This window comes from Schistocerca americana, chromosome 8 (assembly GCF_021461395.2).
Source record: "Schistocerca americana isolate TAMUIC-IGC-003095 chromosome 8, iqSchAmer2.1, whole genome shotgun sequence".
Taxonomy (NCBI): domain Eukaryota; kingdom Metazoa; phylum Arthropoda; class Insecta; order Orthoptera; family Acrididae; genus Schistocerca; species Schistocerca americana.
Window position 1 is genome coordinate 304530084 of NC_060126.1, and position 19706 is coordinate 304549789.

A 19706-nucleotide genomic window follows, 5' to 3' on the forward strand; every position below is an offset into this window, starting at 1 on the left:
GACCATAAATGACAGCTCCATCTTCCCACAATCTACGAGTGCTACTCATATTGTCTCCTAAATCGGTCATGTAGACGAGGAACAACAGAGGGCCTATAGCACGCTACAGTCTGGAACCGCGCGGCCGTTACGGTCGCTGATTCGAATACTGCTTCGGGCAGGGATGTGTGTGATGCCCGTAGATTAGCCAGGTTTAAGTAGTTCCAAGTTCTAGGGAACTTATGAACTCAGAAGTTGAGTCCCATAGGGCTCAGAGCCATTTGAACCATTTTTTGAAGCCTATAACACTTCCTGGGGAACGCCAGGTATTTTTTCTCTTTTACTCGATGACTTTCCGTCTATTACTACGAACTGTGACCTTTCTGGCAGGAAGTCACAAATCCAGTCACACAACTGGGACGATCCTCCGCAGTCACGCAATTTGAACAGAGGCAGCTCCTGCCCGTGGAGAACGGTGTCAATAACTTCCAGGAAACCTAAAAATACGGAATTTCTGGAAACCTGCAGCTACGGAACACTATGACAACCCCGTCAATAGCGCTCATTACTTCCTGACAATAAATTGGTAGCTGTGTTTCACAAGCCGTTATCCGTTTTTCAATAAATTGTTTGCTTTGAGGTAACTCATAATCTTCGAACAGAATATATGTTCCTAAGCACTACGGCAAATCGACGTTTACGATTTGGGTCTGTAATTCAGCGGATTAAAGCCATTTCCTTTCTTAAATATTGGTGTGAGCTGCGCAACTTTCCAGTGTTTAGGTAAGAATGACTCGACGAGAAAGCGCTTGTACATACTTCTATAAATATGAAACTACTTTATCAACATACTCTGAGAGGAACCTGTCTGGTATACAGTAAATACCGGAGGCTTTGCTTTTATGATTTAAATTGCTGTGTTACACCAAGGATATCTGCTTGTAAGTTACTCACGTTTCCAGCTTATGTTGATTCGAATCTGGAATATTTACTTCGTCTTCTTTGGGGAAAGAATTTGCTAAATCCGCTTCTAGTAACTCAGCTTTAATGGCACTGTCATCAGTATGGTGTTATAGTCTAATGGAGATATTCATTGCATATTTCCGCTTGCGTACTTTATATACGACCAGAATGTCTTTGGATCTTCTGCCACATTTTAGATTTAGTTTCGTTGTGCAAACTATTAAAAGTATTTGTCATTCGAGTTCGGAGTAAATTTCTAGCTTCTGTAAAACTTCAACACTCTTGGAGGTTTCGCGTTCATTCTAATTTGATATGCTTTTTTCGTCGCTTTTGCAACAGTGTTCCGACCTGTACTGTGTAATGTAGGGGATCAGTAGCATTTCTTATTAATTTATTTGGTATATGTTACTCGAGAGCCGTCGATAGTATTTCTTTTAATTCAAAGCATTATATAAATAAATAAATGAAAAACTAAAAACTTTACGTAACCAGACTTCGTATGTTGTAAACGTTTTGTTATCTGGCTCGTTCGAGTAGCCACGCCTCCCTCAGCCAGTGACATGTAAATTCATTTCCCTTTTCCTTGTTCGACTGCTATTAACATCCACAGGAGGGAACAACGGATAATTTTCTGTGAAGTACAAAACGCCTGGTAGCTTTTATCACTACAATTCGCACTTAACTGATGACGTTCGCTTTACGTAACAACGGAAGCTTACTAGCTTATAAAAGGCGATGTTCCTAACTCCTGGCTACTATTCGCCATGCAGAAGACACTCATTGTCATCGTCGTGGTCGCCGCCTGTGTCGGTAAGTCAATTCGCCGAACAGAGCCACGTAACTTCGTTTGTAATCGACTCTTAGACGCATTTCCAATTTGTAACAGACTCTGAGCACTATGGGACTCAACTCCTGAGGTCATTAGTCCCCTAGAACGTAGAACTAGTTAAACCTAACTAACCTAAGGACATCACACACATCCATGCCCGAGGCAGGATTCGAACCTGCGACCGTAGCGGTCTCGCGGTTCCAGACTGCAGCGCCAGAACCGCGCGGCCACTTCGGCCGGCTCAGTTTGTAACAGATATACCAATAACGATGTTTGACCTCTAACTACGTTTCGAAGAGGCGAACAGCTGGAAGCGAATTACTTGTTGCTAATCTTTGAGACACTCCGTTCATCCATTCGTTCCCTATATGCATCCCCTTTCATCGAACTGCACTGTATGCGTTCACCAGTATACAAGCCTTTATTCATTTGTTCTTGTACACTGACTGACAGGACGGACTCAACAGCGCGTCATAGTTTTTGCTCTCACCTCATATTGCTTGACAGAAAATATTAAAGAAGTAACCATAGGCATAACTTTTTCTAGTAGTATCTGATATGTGAAGAAAGGGAAACGTAAAGGATAAATGAGGCAAGCGTCGCGTACAGCAGAGTGACACTATGTGCACTTAATTACCTAGAAATAAACTCTGGGAAAGAAGATTAATGTTACCAGTCAGTAACTGCTAGCTCCAAAAACAGCACCCATTTGGAACAAAATGCAGCATGAAGTTGCTATGTTCACATATTCAGAGCTGTGATAGCATTCCCGTTTAGATGTTTAGGTAAGTGGAGTTCGTTTGACCAATATCTAACAGACGTTTCCTAAATTTCAATAACTCAATGAACGCTGTGCTTACATATCGTTGCGATGACAAGACTATAGAAATGAATTTTCTTCCAAAATATACGGGCTATACTACGGATTATTTATTGTGATAATTTGAAGAAGCAGTTACGACATAGATATCATACAAATTTCCACAAGCTAAACAGTAAATTAACTACCTTGATATTTCGTAAATAACTTTAATGAATACATAAATTTTTGTCGTTTTGTGCTCCATGGCTGCGTTTACATTCCAGTTTCGTTAAATTTAGAGTTAGTTCCATTTTAATGGGATGCAAAGAGATGACGCGCGATTACGGTAACTGTATGGTATTGTTCGTAGCGTTCGTCACATAGCTCGACAGGCGAGCCTGCGGCAGTCAGTTCTAAAGCTAAACCCATTTTGCACATATTGGGTCATCCGTGTGGCAGCGTGGCTCATGTGCTGCTTCTTAACCCGACAGGGCTTTTTACTGAGTATTAACAGCTTTACGATACAAGGTCTAAATCTTTTGTGTCTCTTCCATTGTGTCGAATAATTTTCGTTCTCACGTATGCAGATAAAAGATTCCCATATTCCTCCCGCCTTGATTTGGAACGAAAAGGTTATTTGTTATGAAATTGACCACTACTGCTCCTAAAAAGGACAATCCTTGCGCCAGAATTACTTTACGAATATACTCTAAGACAAAAAGTGATGCATCACGAAGGGCTGGGACGGAACTCGGTTGATGTAATGTGCGTGTACAGTCAACAAATGATTGCAACTTGAGAAAGAATTCGATAGTTAATTCAAGAGGAAAAGCTTCATAAGTCGAGGAAGACGTTTACGCTTTGGTCCACCTTTGGCGCTATGTAAGCAGTTATTGGTATTGACATTGTTTGATAGAATGGTTGGATGTCCTCCTGAAGGATACCTTGGTACATGCAGTCCCAATTGCTCTTTAGATTTTCAAAATGCCGAGTTGCTTGGAGGGTCTTTCCAATAATGCTCTAAACTTTCTCAACTGGGGTGAGATAAGGTGACCTTACAGTGTAACGTATGTTTTGGAAAGCACGAAGGCAAGCAGCTGAAAGTGTCGCCGTGTGCAGGAGGGCGTTATTTAGCTAAGATGTAAGCCCATAATGCCTTGCCATAAAGGGCAATAAAACGGGCTTAGAACATGCTGTAAAGTTGCGTGGATGACACTCAAAGGGGTCCTGCTATGATATGATATGGCACATCCATCCATGCGTGTCTGCAAGTACGTCTCCACTGGAGATCGTTTGGGAATTCAGAGTGTGCCGAGAATATGACGTTTCAGGCGGAGAATGCAGTGGTTGATGGCCTTCACTTAACGACCGACAGCAACTGAGTTAGATTGGTCAGTACTAACAGGCAATAACAATACGTGAAATAGCCGTAGTAATCAGTGTGAAACGTACGACTAACGTATCTGTTACGGCTGTGCTGCGAAAGATGTCGTTAACGGGCTATGGCAGCAGACGACCGACCTGAGTGCCTTTGCTAACAGCATGACATCACTTACAGTGCCTCTCCTGAGCCGATGACCATATCGGGTGGACCCTAAACGACAGGGAAACGGTGGTCATGTCAGACGAGTGCCTATTTCAGTTCGTAAGAGCTCATGCTAGTTTTTGAGTGTGTCACACACCCCACTTATCCACAAAACCAAGTTTTCAACAAGACACAGTGTAAGTTGGTAGTGGTTCAATAATGGTGAGAGCTCTGTTTCGATTCAATGGACTGGGTAGTCTAGTTCATCTGAACCTCTCATTGACTAGCGATGGTGAGAGATTGCAGGGTACAGTCAGTTCTGATACGGTGTTGTGTTCCTAGGGAAGTTGATCTTTATTACATGGTTGCTATAGTTGGAAATTATCTGACTTCATTCATATCATGAAATGGTTGGCAGTAGTTACGCTCTTGCTTGTGTGCTCTACTGAAGGAATTGCGGTAAACTTTGCCTGCATCTAAAGGAAGAGGGTGCCGATTTAAACGACTGCAGTGAAAGCGTACGGTGGCTCAGAGCCGAGGGGACGTTTTTTCTGCAGGGTGAAAACGTGCTGCTAATCAGTCTCATTGTGCAGACTCGTTGGATGGTGCCAGTCGGCCGGCGGCCGCGTTCACATCGGCCAACTAGCTATGGGCAGAGCATTGATGATCAGCAAATAAATCAGAGGATGGGCCCTTGTTAGGCAGGAAGGCAATGAGACGACTGTGCGTTTCTGCGAATTTCCATGACCAGGGGCGCCCATACGTTAAGACTCTACTTTAAGACATATTTGTAAAGGCACAAGGGTTTAGCGAGTTTATGGCCATTCTTTGGAAAGTTCGAGATGGACGCTACAGGGTACATAGCAATCTTTGTATGTAAGACTGTGGTTCCATCGAGTTCATGCTTTTAGCAAACGTCACAGCGTAAACGTGGGAGAAAGAGGCCTATAATCTGAGTCTGTTTCTCCTTTTCTCCCAATTAATTCTTAAAGTTACTAATTGGTCAAATCTGTGTATCCAGAGAAAGGGAGAGCCTGTGCCAGTTTTCATCTGAACTGTCAGACGTACTGCTTTTAGCATCAAGCACGCAACGAGTGGTGCGTGGGTGGACTTATTTGTTTTGAGTCATCCGTCTAAACATTTGACATATTCCGTCATTCATAGTTGTGGCAGGGAGTGAAATTGGTTTGGCACAACAGCAAACTGGTCCACCTGCACACTAGAACCCACCGGGGTTTGAAAGGCTACGAATTAGCCAAACGCGAGACCGCCTACTTGCATCTTTCGGACGCGCGACATTAATAACAGTTTACTGCCGTCCATGACTCGGGTCGCCGAGCGCATCGCGGGGTGCCGCCCTGTCGAGCAGGTGGGTAAAGTGTTCGTTGCTATGGCGTAGGGCTCCAATATATTCTTCTCAGCACCATGCTTGACTGTAGCGTAGTTTTTGGGCCATACCGCGGATTCACATGTATGAAGTCAGGTAAAGCGTTTAGTGTTCTGGTTTGTGTCGTGTGTTGATCCCCAGGTGATCACTTTGTTCACCTTAGGCCGCATATCTTTGATAGCGTTTGTCCAAATAAAAAATGTGTGTGTCGTTTCTTTAGTCATTTTTTGTCTTGTGATGTTAAGAATGAATAAATCTATTCTTATTTAGATCACAACTGCTCCGAGTGATATGATTCAACATTACCTTTGCCATATTTTTACTATAGTCATGATTGAAATTGAAAGTTGGATGTTTGCAATGGTTATATTCGGCTAACAGAAGACCATTTGCAGTCATTCAGTGGTGGAATCATTATGGATGACAATGCGCCATGTGCCATTGTTCTAGTTTGGTATGAAGAACATTCTACGAATAGATTGGTCACCTAGATCGTCCCACACGATTACAGTCAGGCGCTTATGGGACATAATCAAGGGCTCACTTCGAGCACAAAATCCAGCACTCGCAACGTTTTTGCAGTTGTGCACGGCTATATACGTAGTATGGGTCAATTTTACTGCATGAGACTTCCAACGACTTTTTGAGTCCATGCTAAAACGAGTTACTGCACTTCACTGGGCAACAGGGCATCCGGCACGATATCCCATGACTTTTTCCGCCTCAGTGACAGCGCGTGGCCTCTCATGTGAGATGTCTGGTTGACCAAAAACTTGTGGAGGTCAAGGACGTGGTGGCTTCTGTGACAGGGACACAAATAACGAGATTCTTAGGGTAGTGTTTGATACATCTCTAAACTGAACGTGATTCCCAGCAAGTCCGGCGTAATATCCAACACAAGTCGGTGAGATAGGTCAAGTCCGATGTCCGCAGTAGTAACAAAGGCTGAATGACAACGCTTAGACTAGACAGAGAGAGCGGAACAACAGAAAGACTAGACTAGACTACTCTAGAGAGCAGTGGGTCGTCTATTAAGTCGGTTTCGTGGCGGTACTAGCGGCGTGGGCTGAGGAGTTCTTGTCTCTAAGCCGACCGTAGATTTGCAGCGTAGTCACATGGGCTACCGCCAAATTCTACATGTGGACTCAGGTGGCGTAGTATTGACAGCACACGACGTCACACGAGGTAAAAAGAGTGCTTGCACCCTGGGGAGTTGGTGATGTAGACAAAGGTTATGTTAGTCACGTAACTTGTTTAGACGAAATCATTAACAGGGCAGCGAAGCACTGACGTGCTCATATTGGGGACAAGTTGGATGTAACACACATTCGTTCATGGTCAGTTCTAATCATCTAGCATTACAACTACTGGTGCCGGTATGGATTACATCATAATAGGGCAGTTTCGTTCTAATAACTCATTGCGTAATGTACGTCTTCTTGGATGTGGCGGCAGCATTTCTGTCCAGCTGAGCTGCCGCTGCGAAATTTCACTCTTCATTTTTACCATCTTCTGATACATGGTATTTGGATACCGTCAAGATGAAACGAAATCAGTTGTTTGTGTTACATGAAACTTAATAGTTTCTGGTCAGTTACAAAAAATACCTGCGACGTCAACACACGTACTCTAAGTCGTAGTTTTCGGAACACTGAAGAAAGATCGATATTCATATGCCTGATATTCATTGACGCATTGTCAGCGTGTTTTCAGAAAATTCGTTCTTGTGAAACGCAACCAGCTCTTCATTCGCAAGTAATAATGAGTGCTGTCGACGAGGGATCTCAAATTGATTCCATATTTCTAGTCTTCCAGAAGGCTTTTAACACTGTTCCTCATAAAAGACTTCTAATCAATTGCTTGTCTATGAAGTATCACCTCAGTTACGTGACTAGACTCGTGCGTTCCTATCAAATAGCTCACAGTTCGTAGTAATCCACAGAAAATTATCGAGTTAAATAGAACTATTTCAATTCAATCTCGTCCTTTTTCTTCAGTAACGATTGTGGTAACTCTATGAAGAAAATCACGTCCGGTTTCGATAAAACAGAACTATTATCTGGCTTTCCCAAAATAAGAGTTATAGTCTTCTGCCCTCCCTAACCTATGTAAACATTTTAGGAGGCAATCTTGGTAGCCCTGTTAGACTGTTTGTAGAAGAAGCTATCGTTTGCCCTCTAGTGAAGTCTTTAGAATATCCAAACCATTTCCAAAACCGACACTGTATCTGTATTGTGCGAAAAGTGACAATGGTCTCAGAATAGATAAACTATAAGGTCACCCAAATGAGTAAGAAAAGAAAACCATTAAATTTTGGTTACACCAGAAATTACACAAGTTTAAAAGCTACCAGTTGAACTAAGTATCTGTGAATTACTGTTAAGGACAATTTAAATTGGAAAGACCAGAAGGGTAATGTTATGGGGAAGACACCACATGGACTGTACTTACACAAGCTTAAAAGGTACAACATTTCTACTAAAGAGACTGCTTACAGTACCCTTATACGTCCTTTGCAAGTCATTAAGCGAATGGCGATTTCACTGCGACGGGATCTCCTCACGAAATTTCAGTTACCAATATTTTCCCTTAATGTGAAATTATTTTAGAGTCACCTACCTACATAGGGAGAAATGACCATCTTAATAAAGTAAGAGAAATCAGAGTAGCTACAGAAGTATGTGTATGTAATTGTCTATTTTTCTCATTCGCTGGACCAATTTCTTGTGCATCAAATACTTTGCCGAACTCAAGCAGTGTCGTTATGGTAGCCGCACGTTTGTCAGTGGCATATCTCAGGTCATCAGTTGGTACCGGGTGCTTACTTAATTCCGACTGATATTTGCGGTATAGGTTGTACAAGTTTATTAGCTATGTTGTGATATACAGCTATTGATTTTTTCTGACTTTTACCAAAGCTACAGAAATCCTTTAACAGGACGCAGGGCTCGTATTGTTATACTGAATTGAATGTTTTTTGTATGGAGCCATGAAACAGAAGCTCAAAAATTTAGCAACTTTCTTGGAAGCACTGTTTATTTGGAGCCTTTGTATTTCTACAGGGTGATTCACGAAGATATGCTAATATTTTCCTATGTTATTCCATATGTATAACTAAAGAAAACAGTGCAGATAAACACACGTCCGAAAATGTTTAGTTACGGCGTTGTGGCTAGTAAAATATTTTGTCGGGAATTTAGCAACTTCGCTAATTTGAAGCCATGACTGTACGAGGTTAAAGAAGAGCGTGATTTTCATTCATTTTGTTTCTATTGATCAAGTGGATCTAATAAAACATGTACCAGACGTGTATCTGCAGTAGTTTTCCATAACATCCAGAGAAGTAAAGACGTAATTTCGTAAAATTTTAATTTATTAAATACTTGGCCTAATTCGTTGTTTAAATTCCAGATTATGCACAACGTTTTCAACAGAAGTAGTAGAGAACTTAATTAAAAAAAAAAAAAACGGGGTAATAACGTTAAATGAAACTGTGTGAATATGTCTGATAATCTACTTTCATCAATACAATAGCACCTGTGAATTCATGTTGGATGTTCTGGAAAACTACTGCACGTCTGGGACATGTTTTATCAGATTCAGGAGACCAATAACAACAACAAAAATCTGAAATCGTGCCTTACTTTAATCTAAAAAAGGTTTTGCTATGGTTTCACATTAACGAACGTGCTAAATTACACGGAATAGCTATTATTAGCCGTAAATAAACATTTGCGGACCTATCTTCATTTGAACTTTTTTCTTTACTTGTACTTGCAGAGTAACATATTAAAATATTTCCATATCCTTGTGAACCATGCTGTAGGCAGTCCGCTTTGGACTGTCACGATCGATATATCTAACGTTCCTCCAAGTTGTGTGACAAAATTTGTGCTGTGTGGAGTAGACAATGGATATTAAATTATGCCCTCAGAGTTCTGTTGCTCAAATATTACCATATCTTTTACACTGTCAAACTTTCGCTGCAGCTACCTCTGTAACAAACTTCCTGGCAGATTAAAACTGTGTGCCTGACCGAGACTCGATCGGGACCTCTGCCTTTCTCGGGCAAGTGCTCTACCATCTGAGTTACCCAAGCACGACTCACGCCCCGTCCTCACGGATTTACTTCTGCCAGTACCTCGTCTCCTACTTTCTAAACTTTACGAAAGCCCTTTTGCGAACCTTGCAGATCTAGCACTCCTGAAAGAAAGGACATTGCGGAGACATGGATTAGCCAAAGCCTGGGGGATGTTTCCAGAATGAGATTTTCAGTCTGCAAGGTTCGCAGGATTGCTTCTGTAAAGTTTGGAAAGTAGGAGACGAGGTACTGGCAGAAGTAAAGCTGTGAGGACGGGGCATGAGCAGTGCTTGGATAGCTCAGCTGGTCGAGCACTTGCCCGCGAAAGGCAAAGGTCCCGATTTCGTGTCTCGGTCTGGCACACAGTTTTAATCTGTCAGGAAGTTTCATATCAGCACGCACTCCGCTGCAGAGTGAAATTCTCATTCTACATCTGTAAGTGTTTATTGCGTGCAGTGAGATGCGTGGGGTGTAGCAGCAACAATCTCAAAATGTTGCGACTACACAATCTTCTTAGCTATATTATGGAGAGAGTTTCTCCTAGTAAGTTTCTGTTCACGCCTCGAATTAAGTTAAATTACTCTTATAGACACAGAAGTGAATGTAATTCCCATTGAATGGATGACAGTTTGGTAAATTATTACAGATTCTGGAACTGTTTTCTCATAACTCAGAGGTCAGTTGACCACAGTAAAAACAGGAAAAGCATCGAGATATAGTACTGTGAGAATTTTGATGTGTAAAGTGAACATTTAGTATCTGTTTAGGTCTCTCATCTAAATAAGTTCAATTTTCTGTTGTCAATGATGAATGTACTGGTGCAATTGCGTTGTATGAAACATATTAAAACTACAAAACAATTCCTTTGCGCAGGAGCCATCTCTGCACAGGTGGTATGTCCCGAGGAGTGCCTAGGGCTGGCAGGAGGGCCTCCGGTTGCAGAAGACGAACTGCAGTCTGGTTTGTATATTAGCACAACATATGTCTGAAAAATAAACTAAAAGAAATATTTTTCAAAATTAATTGAGTACTCCAAAAATTATGCGATTTTTATGCTCATATTCTTTTCAATTCTTCGTTGCTATTATTATACAATTAATGAGTACTTATATTTGTTGGTGCTTGTGGTAGTTTAAAATATTTACTGCTAAGTTTGAAATGTATTTTCAAGGTCATATTTTTATGATGAAAAATTACATATGTTACTTTGCTTTTAATCAGCGATTTTATTTTCAAGCGATGAATTCATGTCAATCCTTACAGTTTGAGCACGACTATTAATTAAATAAAATTTGCAGCACCTTTAAAACGTAAAGAAGTACCCTAGAAAAAAATTTTGACACTAACTTGTGAAACTATATTTGCAAGAAAGTAAAATTCTGACATCAAAGAATACCAAATAGTAAGGCAGACAACACACTTCAGTTACTTATCTTATAGTTGGTAATTATTAGTGTCCGCAAATCGGTCTAAGCTGTTTCGAACAAACACAGCTGCCTCGTGGTATTGATTATAACATGGGTTAAATGGTTATCACAGGTAACAATTAACACCATCAATAGCCGAATAAGTTGCACACTTAACAGGTATTGCCTGATCCCGGTTTGTCGTAATCGTTGCTATGAATTAGTAGATACACTAGTGGAAACTCACCGAACTACAACCAAACTAACTCTTAACGTAAACGCCTCTTACAAGTAAGGCCGTTTGTCGTAAGATATCACTTACAATTTTCGTACAAAAACCCATTTACCAAAAGACGGCACTAACCTTACCTTATCCAGCTGAACCGCAGTGACCAACATACGTTTTTCCTTATTGCAACATTTCAGTATTTGACAGTAAATAACGTGCAATGCGAAAACACAACGCAGTTCTTATCATACTCTTGCCAACAAAAGGTAACACTTAAATACGCACACACTTAACGGCGTTTAGAAAACTTCATAAAACACATACAGTGAAGCTCAGTGCTCGCTCGGACATGGATATCATTAACTCGAGTTCTCGGTGAATCCAAACAGATACAAACTTGATCGAGTGAGGTTCGCGCGACTCTATCCGTCAGAGGTTCGCGTCCTCCCTTGGGAATGGGTGTATGTGTAGTCCTTACCGTAACTTATTTTAAATTATATTCCGTAGTGTGTAAGCCTAGGAACCGATAACGTCAGCAGTTTGGTCATATAGGAACTTACCACAAATTTCCAAAAAATAGTACATCCTTGCTCAGTCCCGGTTCCTTAACCGTTTAAACAGAACCACAGAGTGATGTGCGTAATTGATTCCCCGTCAGTACACTCTCTCAACTAATCGTGCAATCCCTGATATAGGCTATCAGTACAAGCTATCAGGCTAATTCCGCAAATCCAGAGATCTCAGTGCACAATGGATAGTAAAAAACACCAGACAGACAAACTAATGATAACATATACTCCGGGCAATTTGCATGCAGAAAATAAAGGTAAACGTCCCGAACCACAAATTACACCTCATTGCACTAACATCGTAAGCTAATCAGAACGCACTTTCCTTAATTGACGGAAACGCACCGACGCGCACAAAACTCACAGCAAAAGATGTAAATTTCGGCGTGTTGTTGCCTGCACCAGAAACGAACACTAAAGTAGAGCTGGTAGAATGTAGCTGATTGTAGCTCCTGCTTTCAGCATCCGTAAGTGGATTACCACGTCATCGGGTAGCTAAAGAAGCGATTGTAAACACTTTTACTTCCAGGAAAATACTCAGCAGTAACTAACTCAACTTTCCTGCACAGGACGCGATGGGAGGGACCTGCCCCGTCAAAGTCTACGAGCGCCACTTCCCGCCTCAGCGACCAGAGCAAATAGCAAGCCGATACCCCTGGAAAGCAACGTTAGCGAAGTGTATAATCCAGCGTCTTGGTATTATCTGGTAATTAGTTTATCACTAAGTGCATGTGGTTTTTTTTTGGAGTAGTGTGAACTTTACTCCTTACTCATTGAAGGCGTTGTGTCCCAAACTCGAAGGCAAATTTAAATACCCTGACGGAAAAAGTGTCACAACACTAAGAATAATTAATGTGGAGGACGGTGGAGCTGTTGTGTGGTGATGCTCCATATGGGTTCGATTGGAGACAGATATGATGATAGAGCCGGCTGGGGCAACATGTCGACACTTTGTAGAGCATGTTGAGTGAAAACAACTGTATGTGGGAAATACACCCTGGAACGCTGTTCATGAATGGCAACACAATAGGTTCAATCTACAGGTTGACGTACAGATTTGCTGTCAGAGTGCGATGGATAGCCATAAGAGTACTCCATCTGATATATGAAATCGCATCGCAGACCATAACTCTACGTATAGGTCCATTGCGTCTAGAAAGTAGACAGGTTGGCCGCAGGCCCTCAAATGATGTCCCAGTAACCAACACACAGCCGTCACTGGCAAAGAGACAGTACCTGCTTTCACCAGAAAACACGACAGACTGCCACCGCGCTGTCCAATGGTTTGGGCACAGCGGAATGCACGCTACAAGGCGTCTGGCTCAGAGCTGTCCTTGAAGTAACAGATTTATAGCAGCTTTCTATGGCGCTATGATGTCAACCGCTGCTGAAATATGCCCCAGAACTACACGCCGAACGTATGGTCTTCGTAGTGCCACGTAGCCATCCGGAGACCGATCTTCTTGCGACTGTTTAATCTCGTGACGACCGATGTCAGCAGTAGCGCAGAGTGGCTACGTTCTTGCCAAGTCTTTCTACAGTATCGGAGACGGAGCATCCAGCTTCTAGTACTATATTACACGACCTCGTTCAAACCTAGTCACCATAAACGTGTTCTTGACTAACAGCAGCACACCGTGTCCACTATCAAAAGTAACTAGTGCTCACGGCTGCTACAGCGTGTATTTAGAGTAGCTCTGATGTCTCACAACTATTTCTTGGTGTTGCGACTTTTTCCGCCAGTGAAGGTTAGCCGAGGCTGGCACGATGCCGTGTGGTATATTTTGGAAAATGGTACGCCTAATAGTGTCGATACCTATTGCTTCAGAAGGGATTCTCATTACAGCTTTTCTAACTTCACGTGCTGTAACGTGGTTTAAGTAGTAAGGATCAGGGTCATTTAGCCTTAATTTTCTTTCAGAAAGTAATTCTTATTAGCATTTGGGCTGATTAAAGCTGAAAAAACTTGTTCACCTTGTCAGCTGGCTTTTTGTGTCCTTCACCCAAGCTACGGAGATTCTTCCACGTAATCTAAGCTCTCGTACAGTGCCACCTAAGGTATGCCGTATTTTTGCATTGCAGACTTATTGCTTTCCCCGGTTGAGCAATTTTCAGTATCCTTCGTAGCACCAGCCAGCATCATACCTGTGGATGAATATTTGACATAACTGAAAGTTTTGTATTATTCGTATATGAGCCATGAACTTATTAATAAGTTTCTGGATCTTTCCTCAGTTGTTGGTTCACTGATTATTTGATGTTACAGCGTTTATGAGTTTGAGTAATACAACCCAGTACGTTTTCCTTGTCGGCAAGCGTTTACGAGAGACGAGTGCATTGTCGGGAATGTCTCTGGGGAGCATGATTTCACAGTTTTTATTCTCTATATACGTAAGTGATCGGACAGGCTACAGAGATTTCCGTCTTTCTGCTGATGATTCTGTGATGTACGGCAAGGTGTCGACGTTGACTGGCTGTAGGACGCCGCAAGATGATGTAAACAGAATTTCTAGTTGGTGTGATGAGTTGCAATGTGCTTTAAATTTAGAAAGATATAAGATAACGTGATCGAGTAGGAAAAAAACAATTCCTGTAACTTTAGAATACAGAGTTAGTCGTGTGCTGCATAACACACTCATCGATTCGACATCTAGGCGAAAATTTACAAAGCAATACGAAATGGAACGATCAGGTCAGGTTTTTAGCAGGAAAGGCGAATGATCGACTTCGGTTTATTGGAAGGATTTTGGGTAAATGTAGCTCATTTATAACGGAGGCGGCATATAGAACGCTGGTGCGACCCTTTCTTGTGTACTGCTCATGTGCTTGGGATACTCACCAGGTCGGGTTAAAGGAAAACATCGCAATAATTCAGATTCGTGCTGTTAGATTTGTTACCGGATGGTTCGATCAGCAGGGAAATATACTTTGTGGACTCAAATGAGAACCTCGGAGGGCAGACGGCGCACTTCCCTCGAGGCACCATCCCAGAAATTTAGAGAACTCGGTTTTAAGGCTGGCAGCAGAACTATTCTATTGCCGCCGTCGTACGTTTCGTGCAAGGACCACGAAGATGAGACAACAGAAGCTGGGTCTCGTGTGGAGGCTTGTAGACAGTAGTTTTGCCCTCGCTCTATTTGCGAGTGCAACAGGGAAAGAAATGACTAGAAGTGATGCTGTGTAAATGAATAAGAGGCTGAACCTTTACTGTGAAATAATTCTCAAGACTTATTTTGTTTAAACGACTCAGTAAGTGCACATGCTGAAGTGAAACCTGAGAAACATTTCTCGCCGAAGTGGTCTACCGCTGCATGTGCTTCATAAATTGGCTATAGTGTCTTCTTTTTTAAAAATCTAGTAGTCACGAAAATGATTACAGCGATGTTTGAAATGCGCACGTGAAACTCTCTTGAATCGATCTTGATCGATGCTGAAAAATATGCAAATCGCGACAGGAATGACTCGAAAAAAAAAAATTATGTTATAATATGTTACGCATAAAGTGTATCACTAAGATCGTTTATCAGTCTCTAGTTACAATGACTTCCTCGTATTCACAATAAAGTGAATGTAATCGCGTTTGAAAGGCTATTTATAAAGGAATCCTGGAACCGTATCTGTGTAACTCTGACTTGATTTCATTATGGTAAATGCAGGCACAACACCTAGCTGTGTCAAAAAATGTTGCCCAGGAGACGTAACAACATCGCAGCTCCTGTTGAAGGCCTGAACAAAACTCAGTTAGATTCATATAAGTTTTAGTGCATTGTGAAGGCTGTGATTGTCTTAGACGCTTCTGCAAACGGTATCTGATATAAGCCTGGTTTAGGGCCAGTGTAATAAATATCTCTGACTCATCGTAGCACGAAATCATGAATGGAAGTCTCGTAGTGAAACAGACTGGAGGATTACTTTGTAATTCAGGTCTCTTTAATCAGCTGCTGGCCAAACACCGCCTCATCTTTTTTGAACTAAAAATATTAGTCAATATAATGATGACACAAAGTCTAATTATTCCTTCACGTATCAACTAACCGATATTGGCTAAGGTTGTGTCATCCGTGAGGGTAAGAGTCGGTGTGACTGTTACCTTTCCTTCACGTTATAGCTGACATCAGTTTCGTCGGTCCCAAGTCATCAGTGGGAACGTCAGGAAAGAAATCCAGTAAGTATATGGCCTTCTCGGTTGACAAGTGATCGATCTCGACGTCTTCCTTGCCCCCAACGAAATTACCAATGGTATCGTAAGCTCACAAAATTTACATGTTTGTGCTTTGTAAAGCTACCCTCTGGCTCGAATGTTTTATCAAATAACAGCCCAAAGTTTGCGATACTGCCAAATGACTTCCCCCTCTCACGCGGAATTTGAAGTTAAATAGTGGTATTTAATCGGAGTCGCTTAGTAATAACATCTCGTCCGAATTTTCCATCTTACACGTACCCACATCTGAAACCAATGATGGAATTTTTCAAGTTCAATCGTTATTCCGGTAACAATTCTCGCTGACTAGGGAAATTTAACTGCGTGAGTCCAAGCATACACAGCTTTTTTCCGCATATAACGCAAATGAAGGGAACAGTAGCAGTAAATCCTGCTGTCCTACTGCACATGTCAGACATAATAATTAAAACAGTTTCCGTTCCGTGCAGCTAGTCACTAAGACATTGCACATTTTCCCTTACGTACCAACTGGCAAACTCACTTAACATGGTTGGTACTCACTCACCCGAAACATTTCTGCATTAATTCTATTCTCATTACCGCCCATACCCAATGTTGTCTCTACCTACAGCTTATTAAACTCGATTCTATCTTGTTCATCAACAGCACCACGAAAACAAAAGTTAAAAAAAAGTACAGATAATCTTAGCTGTTGTGGACTTTTACTAACAGCCTACATTTTAAATAGATGACGTGTAACTAGCGTTCAGAAGTTGAAAATATTTAATATGACTGTCGTTGTAGCAAGTCGTATGGACTACTAGTATACTACTACAACTACATTTATCACTACAACGTAAATTTCTGAATTAACTTTAAATGATAAAAGTTTAAAAGTACTGTAGAATATGGCAGAAGCATTCTTGGGAACCAGTATACATTTTTTTCAAAATTTTTAAGAATGAAGTACATGACTAGATTATAGTACTTACGAGAGATGGGTGTAAAGTACACCTTCCCCGTTGGTGCCGGATGAATTTAGTTGTAGGGAGGACGGTTCCAGTTCTTCGAAGAATGAAAGTAATGTCAACTTGTCTACAAACGTCATTTCAGTAACAGACACGGCTGTAGTCATACATTCCCCGCCCGACGTCGGCAGCAATGCCGGTTGATACAACACTTCATTTAAACTTACGACATAGTAAGATTCATACTCATTTTTAATTCTGAACTCAGTTTTACTTTCCTCGAAGCATTAAACGTACCAGCTCTGAGGCAGACACGGTGAAACAGACCACTTCAAATAGAACGCCGGCCACGCATCTTAAACATAGAAATAATAGAATGTAAAGCTATTATAAAATATAAGGCACATAGTGTTCTCAACCACACTCCGCTGCCACTACAGAACTCAACCAAGGAGAGTGGTAGTAGTGGTAGTACTGAGTTGGTTTATATGTATATATATATATATATATATGTGTGTGTGTGTGTGTGTGTGTGTGTGTGTTAGGTTTCGCTATATTTATTAAATGAATCAGCCTATTGTCAGTTTGAAATAGTTAATTGTTAACGCTTCACCCACGACGATAATACAGCACTTACTTGAACCGTAATAGTTTTTCTGTGATGCCTCCTCGACACATAGACTTTCTGTTGTGTCAAACTAAGAAGAGATATTAAAAGACTATTCCTTGGTCAAAAACGTTAACTGATATATGCCGCCTTTCGCAATTGAAAGCTATGCAGTATTCATACACTTTGCCAACAACGATGGGTGAGAACGAAGCAAACAACCCCATTTATAAAATACTGATTGACATTTGTGCACGATGAGTGTACAGACGGTCTGTTGCTGTTCCTATCTCTCTGCTATAGACGTGCACAGCAACAAAATAGCTAAGGAGACACTTCCTGCAAACGTAACATACAGGTCCTCGTGTATTCTCTGCAATTCTTATGCTACATTCGTTGATATAAGAAGTTAATTGTGGAACGTGATGATGGCTCGCGATATGACAGAAACTAAGTAATAACCAAGTTCTTTTTCTTGGCCTCCTCTCTAGCGTCCACCGCTTCGTCCATCTAGGGGCTAAACCACGACGCAAGAAGGTGGATGAGCTCTTACCAACCAACAACCTCACTGACGTACAACGGCTACTGACAATTCCAGGCCTGTTGCTGTTCACCACCGTAGTAATGATAACATCTTCACTAATAAATGCAGACTATTTGCTACGATATCTGTCGCTCTTTCAATAATACGAGTAATAACAGCACCATATGCAGAAATAACTCGCACGAATATTAATTTCCACAATTCTGTTGGAAATAAACTACTACTTTTCCTCATGATGATTTGATTTATTTTGTCAATTCATCCCAAAACTTCAGTCTCAATAAATAAGCTCTTCCTTTCACATTTTTCCTAACTGCCTACAACAAAATATCCTCGTTTCCACACAAGTTCAGTCGTAAACGACTGATCCTTGCTTTGTGCAATACGAAGTTAACAAAATAGAAGTTATGACTGTGATTAACAATAACACTGGTCAATCATTACTAAGGTATTAAAAAATTCTAATGACACACATAGATACCTGGATTTCACCCAGTACAACTAAAGAAGCAGCTAAGTGCCACAGAAACAGTACAACTAAAGAAGCAGCGAAGTGCCACAGAAAGAATACGACCGTTTGATGAAAGATATTATCCAGCAACAAAATACAAACTTACATGAAAAAGAATTCGTTAGAAAAGAGAAAATTTTGTTTACGATGAATTTACACACCAAGGGCATTAGTTATAGTGTCGTAAAAGGTAGGAGAACCAAAATAATGCCAATCAGAGAGTTCAGATAGAAAAATGCAACTAGAACGCCATCTGAAATCACTATTTCGTAAACAGCAGCACACCTTGCCTTGTTAATTCGCTTAAAGTGCTATTTCAGTTGACAGATAGCAATTTCACTCATGGGACCTTCTCCTCAAACTAAATCCATAGGGTTTTCTATCAAACCTAAGCCCCAGTTTGGTACTAGGTCAGTTTGGGGAACCATGTAACCCTTACTGCTGCTATTGTCGGAAATAATCAGAATGACGGTATACAATTAATAGTAGTTATCAGCAACGGATGATCCAGTCTCTGACGACGCCCTAATTCACACTCTATCTCTCTTCTGTCCTCTGAAACCCTACTCCTTTCTCATATTTTCATTAAGTCAGAAACTTCCTCATAACAAATCTGAAATACAAATCGTCAAGTAGGAAGGTATTTACTGTATTGTATTGTAAAAATCATCCGACATTACGGTAAACAACATTGTCAACAAAGTATATGAGATAGGATACTTGGCGATTTGGGAGAAGATGATATTGCAGGTCTTGTAAATAAAACCGTTTTAAATCCAAACTACACTGCAAGGCCAGCTTATGTAAGAGAGTCGCTAGAAGCTGCACCATAATGACACTCGGCGCCCAATCTCATGGCAAAACCACTTGGACTCCGATACCTTTTGAGGAATGTCTGAAGTAGGCACACACAACCTGCACACTCTCCACGCCTATGTTTATCAGGCGAATACAGCATTCACTATTGAAGGTAACTGGAGACTTAGCAGAAGATTTTATTCAGTGCATTCATTCTGGGTTTAACACATTCATGATAGGACTCTATCTACAAATTTTAACATCTCGCTTGCCAGACTCAGACCTGTGGTGTTGCTGTCACCTGTGGGAGCCACACGGCATGGCCCAAAGGTGAGTAAATTGTGTT

The 19706-nt window shown here is 41.2% G+C and overlaps 1 long non-coding RNA gene across 1 annotated transcript; it reads left to right on the forward strand.

Annotated features, from left to right (window-relative positions):
* Nucleotides 1–1711: 1711 nt before the first annotated feature.
* LOC124546028 lies at nt 1712–18237 on the forward strand. The gene is made up of 4 exons (XR_006967660.1): nt 1712–1752; nt 10440–10526; nt 12340–12476; nt 17999–18237. It is a non-coding gene; the product is annotated as an uncharacterized LOC124546028 (long non-coding RNA).
* The last annotated feature ends 1469 nt before the right edge of the window (nt 18238–19706 follow it).